We start from the raw sequence: 6000 nt of genomic DNA, 5'->3' as shown, positions 1-6000 counted from the left end.
CTTAGCGCCGAGCGAGCCGCGAAGCAGCGGCAGCAGCATCTGGGGAGCCGCGTGCGTGAGGCAGAGGAGGCAGACGCGATTACTTCAGAATTTATTTAAGAACGGGTGAAAACCACTGCAGCGGCTCCAGGGGAAACTCCAGGAGCGCGCCCAGCCCGGCACCGCCGCGTCCATCCCCGGCCCCGGCCAGGCTCCGGCCCCGGGCACAAGGTGCCTGCCCGCGCCCGGCCTTCCCCAGTGCGTGATGTTAAATACACGCCCGGACTTTTGAGATTATGGCAGGTTTTATCCCTGCCTCCTCACAGTCGGATTTACCGCAGATGATACGTTTTATTAGGATCTGCGGTTAGAAGAGATGTTGTGGCATTTGCCTGAGCTCCTTAAATTACAGGATGTAGTAGCGTAGCGCTGTCGTGCCGTTCTCGATGCCAGCGTCCCCGGGCGATGCGGGGTTGGCAGCGGTGCCCGAGGGGCGGTCACGTGCCGTGGGTGACCGCCAGCCGGGGTTCTGCCGGTCCCGCTCCCGGCTCCGGCTCCGTGAGGGCTCTCAGCCATGTGCCAGCCAGGCAGCGACGAGCCGCGCGTGGGCAGAAGATTTCTCTTTGTAAAGCAGAAAACCGCGTTTGCTTTTCCATCATGCAGGCAGTCGTGCGTGCATGTGGACTTCAGTCACGCTCAGAGACATAATTAGTCTGGGAGGTATCGAAGAACCAGGAAAGACAGATAGCGCTTAGTTAAGTTTAGCAAAAGATAAGAAATAAAAGAAAGATGCTTTCGCCCTGCCCCCTCCCCCTGTGATGGTTTGCCTCCAGCTGCAAAGATGCTGCTGCTCGAAAGGGCTGCTGGAGCTTTAAGAGCGGCTCCGCCACCTCCCCCCCACCCCCCCCCCCCCCCGCTCCCGACAATGGTCTGAACCGAGCTCTGCTTCCCAAAGCAAAATTTGTAATATGCCATTTTTCCCATGGATGCTTCTCCTCTTGGCTGCTGACGAAGTGACCGAAGAAAATGCTGAGGTGCCACGCAGCGAGACTTGCCAGAGGACGGGTGCGGGGGCTTGAGGTTCCTCGGAGCAACGCCTGTGTCACCATTGATAGGAAGATGGTCCAGGAGTGCTCGGCTGTGTGAGTCCCCCTCGAAGCCGGTGGAGACTGCGGTTGTTACTGATCAAGTGAAATAGCAGACGCCGAAATAAAAGATACTAGGTACTGAACCTTCTATTTCTTAGTTAGGCTTTCCTTCCTTAGCCCCGATATCCTCGGGGGATGAGGTGCAAATGCAAAATTTAACTGTCTGCCTCTTGCTGTAGTACTTGTGTGGTATTTAAATGCATTTCTATAATGGGAGTTGGGGGATATCAGACTAAAAAATGTGACACCAACTTCTTCTTCTTTTTTTTTTTTTTTTTTTTTTTTTTTTTTTTTTTTTTGTGGTTAAGGGAGGTAGGAGGTCAGAAGGATGACATAAAGAACAGATAGTTGGAATGAATCCTTTTTCTAGGTATTGTGTTGACCATCCCTCCTGTGTGGAAGGAGTGCAGGATGCTTTTGTTAAAGGTGATATCATAGTTTAGTGGAGACTGGCAGGTAAGGAGTTAACCAGGAGGAGGAATATGCATGTACTGCAACTCAGACAATAGGAAGGATTTTTTTTATTGGAATTACACTGTGCTGCCTAAGACCGATCCTGCTGAGGGAATCTGAAGATACATAATTGCAGTAAGATCTGGTTTTATCAGTCACTGTATCTATTTAACGATTTGGAAAAAATAGCTTGTAAATGCAAAATACCCGGAATGATCCAATGAAATGAGTTTTCAAGCTGATGTCACTGTGGACAGGCTAGAATATATGGTAGGTATATTTCTACTTCTTTTTCCTGCAGCAAAATTACAAGTAACTTGAAATGACTCCTAAACCATGGTGTGCAAATCAATCATAAGAGTAAATGGAAAGCAAGCTTTTAAAGCCAGTTATGGATAGAAAGGTGAGGGACTAAAATTAGATTCACATCTAAGGTAGAGGCCTTCAAGGTGAGCAGAATGAATGCTTGTCTAAGAGCCTTTGTCAGGCAGAAGCCAAGTAGCTTTGTGTCTTCTTACTCCCAGAGCTTCCCTAGTGAAAGAACTCCATCAGATAAATTATTTCCAGGCTAAATGAGATTGCAGAGGCATTTATTACAATATTCACTTAAATAAATAATTCTAGGACTCTTGGACAATCGAGATAACAGAAGATGCCAAATAGGGTGGGGTCCAGTGAGAAGAAGGAAGACAGCTTTTTCATTTTCCACCTCTATGGGATTCGTACCACAGAAATTTCTAGTAGTTTTAGAGAAAGTCAGTATTGAGGACATACGTTGATATCTGGTCCATAAATGATCATAGTCAGCGGGAAGTTAATATGAGAGAGTTGCTATCTATTAATTTGTTAATGGAGTCCCTCCTGAAAAGAAACTTTATATAACTCTTAGCCAAGGATGGCCATATCCTGTGCCCTGTGTTGGAATTTTTATCTGGATGTTTAGACTGAGCTGCAGAACTCCTAATTGAGCTAATACAGAGTTTACTCTTGATGGAGACATAATCTAGCTAACGCTATAGATTTGCTATGACATTTTTGCATACAGCCTGAAAAATCTTAATGTAATGACAGTCAACCACATTCTTTCCCCCTCTACTAGGACAGAATCCTGTAAGCAGTCATTGCTTTTTGCCGGTTCACTGTTGTGTGTTTACAGGGGAAACCTGTTCATGATTTCTGGTAATATAGTAGGCAATGGTCACATAGCATCCAGCATGCTCCCTGGTATTGCATAACAGGCATTTGTGATTTTTATGCTTTTGTTTGGAGGGAGTAAAATGACAGGAGATTGATGGTTTGTCTATGTTAGTGATGTTTCCAACCATCTGTACTGACTCAAACCCACTGAAGTCCATGATAGAATTTCCATAAATTCAAGCATTTGTTGGATTAGATTCCATGCAAATGACCAGAGAAAAAACTGAACTAGGAACCAATTAACCTGGAAAAGGCTTCGTAGTAGATGATGCAGTAGATACGCAGCAGAAAAGAAAGACAATGTGTTTAGAGAACTTCAGTGTACTGCTTCTCAAGCTGCCATTGTGTATGGCTGTGATGCCTGAGCACTCAGGTCCAGAACTACTACTAAAAAAAGAGCCTAGGTTTTGTTTTGAGTTAAAAGAGTTTTGAAGTCATTACACTACCTAAAAGGCTATTTCTAGGGAGTGTTTATGTGCTACATGAATTTCAAGGGAAGCAGGAATTTTTCAGTATCCTTCTCCCCCTTCAGAACCACTCTGGGGGTTCAGGATAGTTGCAGGTGCTACACAAATTCATAGTATGTTGCAGTCCTTGCAAGTTTTGGATGCTGTGGGGGCACTGTGATGAAAGGAATTGGAATGTCTGCTCTGTGGCTCAAGATGGATCTAAGGAACGGTGATTGTGTATTAACAGGAAAATGCTGGTGACTTAATGCATCTTTCATTGAGGGATTGCTTTGCTTACATTCAGGATACTGGGTAAAGTGATAAACTTTGTACTGTAGAAGTACTAAGTTCAGTATCAATGGAGCTTTTATTTTTCTATTTAAAGAAAAGAAACACGTTTGAAAAGTCTCATTTTTGTTGGCTTAGATCAGTCAAGCATAATTTTAGTTAAGTTATATTACTACAGGACAAGTCAGCCTTTTTCTGGCAAAGAGCACAAGCTTTCCTTCTCTTCCTTTGAATGAAGAAATATACAGTGCACATTCAGCTATTAATGCCACGTCTTTAAGTTGAAGAATATGCCACCTTGTTTATCTCTTTCTCTCCTCTCCTTTCTCTTCTTTGTAGTCCTGGCTGCATGGGAAATGTTGTACAGAATGGTGTACAGGAAAGCTTATTCAGTTATCATGGACTTCTGTCATCTGGAAAACATGGGACAGAGGTGTTTAATCCATCACTTGCAGTTCTTAACACTCACTGGAAAGAAAGGCTTCCTCAGTGTTCATTCTTCACTGCCTCTGTTCCACTCAACATGCCTTCAGGTTGGAGTAGATGATCTCCACAGATTCCTTGCAGCCCTAAATATTCAGTGATTCTGTCATAACCCAACAGAGCAAGGTGGCTGTCCATTCACTAGTGAGTGGGTTGCCGTAGTTACCTGGCCTGTACCTCACTTTGTCTTGATGACCATGATGGTCAATTCAGGTCTTAATTACTTGTTCCCCCTCTACTCCCATTCCTCCCCCAACTTCTTTTCTGCAGTTGTCTGGGGCAAAAGCCTGCAGTTCTCTGGTGGTACAATGAGCTGCAATAGCTTGCCAGATGCGTAGTTAGGCACCACTGGTATAATAAGTGGGATTTGAGGTATCAAGTCTTGGTAAAGAAATCTGTAGCAAAATCTTTCAGTGGGAATTTACTCAGTCTTGCAAAGGTGCCTCCTTACTGCTGGGTACAGATACCTATGTTTACTCAATTCAACACCACTCCTCGTTCCTTTGAAAAGAAACAAAGTCTGCATTTCTGGGTTCTTGGATTTATTTGGTGGTTGATTTGTTTGAGTCCCATCCCATGGTTATTATACTGTGTGGAAAGGGACCTTTGAAAGTCATATGTGACAACCCCTTGTCCAGCGCTGGGCCAAGTGCAAAATAAGGTGAGTCTGCTCACTGCAAGTTTGGAAAACAAAGAGAAGATTCAATATTAACTGTAATTTTCAGAAATTTAAGGCAGATATTTATGCACTCCAATTTTGTCACGCTTCGAGAAGCTAGTTTGCAATTTAGAGGTGGTGCAATGCAATTCAAGGTTTCTGTTTTAAGCTTCAGAGAGGGGACTCTAATGCTCCATGTACATTGTTGATGGTCTTTGCTTATTCTCCCTTTTTTGTCACTGTCAGCTCTGCATTCTTTTTCACTACTAGGACTCATAAAGGAAATATAACTGCAATTGCCTTGTAGGAGTTGATAAGAATGTATAGATTAGGGAAAGGAGTAATATGCTGGGATAACAAATATCTGGACATAGGAGCTGGCATATGCAGACCAAGTGGAGAGATTAAAATACATGCACAGACTCAAAGATGTTTATGCATCTGATTTTCAGTGTGCATTCGGAGTTGAATGAGAAACTAACAGACTATTATGCTGTATAAAACCAATTCAAAAGAGTAGACAACTGGGAGTCTTCATTCTGATCTTTGATCTTTTGGGACCAATTTTAGGCATTTGATTGTATTCTATCAATCATATGGCAGGCTGATAAACACAGTTAGAAAACATAGAATGTCCAGATGTCAGTTTATGAGTGTGCTTGGCCTATCCAGTAGTTATGGTTTAAAAAAATCAAGTTCTCTGAGCTTAGCTGGTTTTTGGAGCAGTAAGAATTGAGAAGAAAAAAGGAAGCTTAATGACAGTCCTGTATTAATCTTGTTCAGTTCCATTCTGAGTAGAATTGATATCTACATGTTTAGTAAGAACTGAGTACCTGAGATGAATACCTGCTGTGTATGCATGGATCTGTTGAGCTGTACATATATCATTAAGTCCAGGATGCAGCTGTCCTGTGTATATGAAATTTGATTCATGCATATATAGGAAAAGATATCTGAGTTTTATCAAAATGTATGTAAATTCACAGATCAGCCAAAAAAGTATCTGTGGCATGGTAGTTCTGAACTGTAATTGGAGTGGGCCAGCCAGTAGCCTTATTTTGAGCTTTTTAGAACTACAGCATTGAATGTGGCTGTGTCTCCCCTATAAATACAGTTTAAAAAGGCATTTATTTTTCACAGAAAGAATTAATTATTCTGGTTAATTTATTAGAGGGATCAGTTTCAGTGTTTAATGATTGAAATCCTTTCTGTATAAAACATACTTCAGCTTAATACAGATTTATGGTCTGTGATAAGTGGGTAAGAGTAGGTAGGTAGAGTGATTCCTTCTAATTTCATTGTATTAAATATTTCAGCTGATTAAATTATGAAACCAGACCAAAAA

General features: G+C 42.5%; 1 protein-coding gene across 1 annotated transcript in view; it reads left to right on the top strand.

Moving 5' to 3' along the window:
- The first annotated feature begins 905 nt into the window (after nucleotides 1-905).
- PPFIA2 (PTPRF interacting protein alpha 2) overlaps nucleotides 906-6000 on the top strand; it is a 335304-nt gene continuing 330209 nt past the window's right edge. The window contains 1 exon segment of the mRNA XM_058420262.1: nucleotides 906-1202. The gene's annotated coding sequence lies outside the window, so the exon portion shown is untranslated.

This window comes from Hirundo rustica, chromosome 4 (assembly GCF_015227805.2).
Source record: "Hirundo rustica isolate bHirRus1 chromosome 4, bHirRus1.pri.v3, whole genome shotgun sequence".
Lineage (NCBI taxonomy): Eukaryota > Metazoa > Chordata > Aves > Passeriformes > Hirundinidae > Hirundo > Hirundo rustica.
The sequence above is the reverse complement of the archived record's forward strand: the minus strand, read 5'-3'. Positions and strand labels throughout refer to the sequence as shown.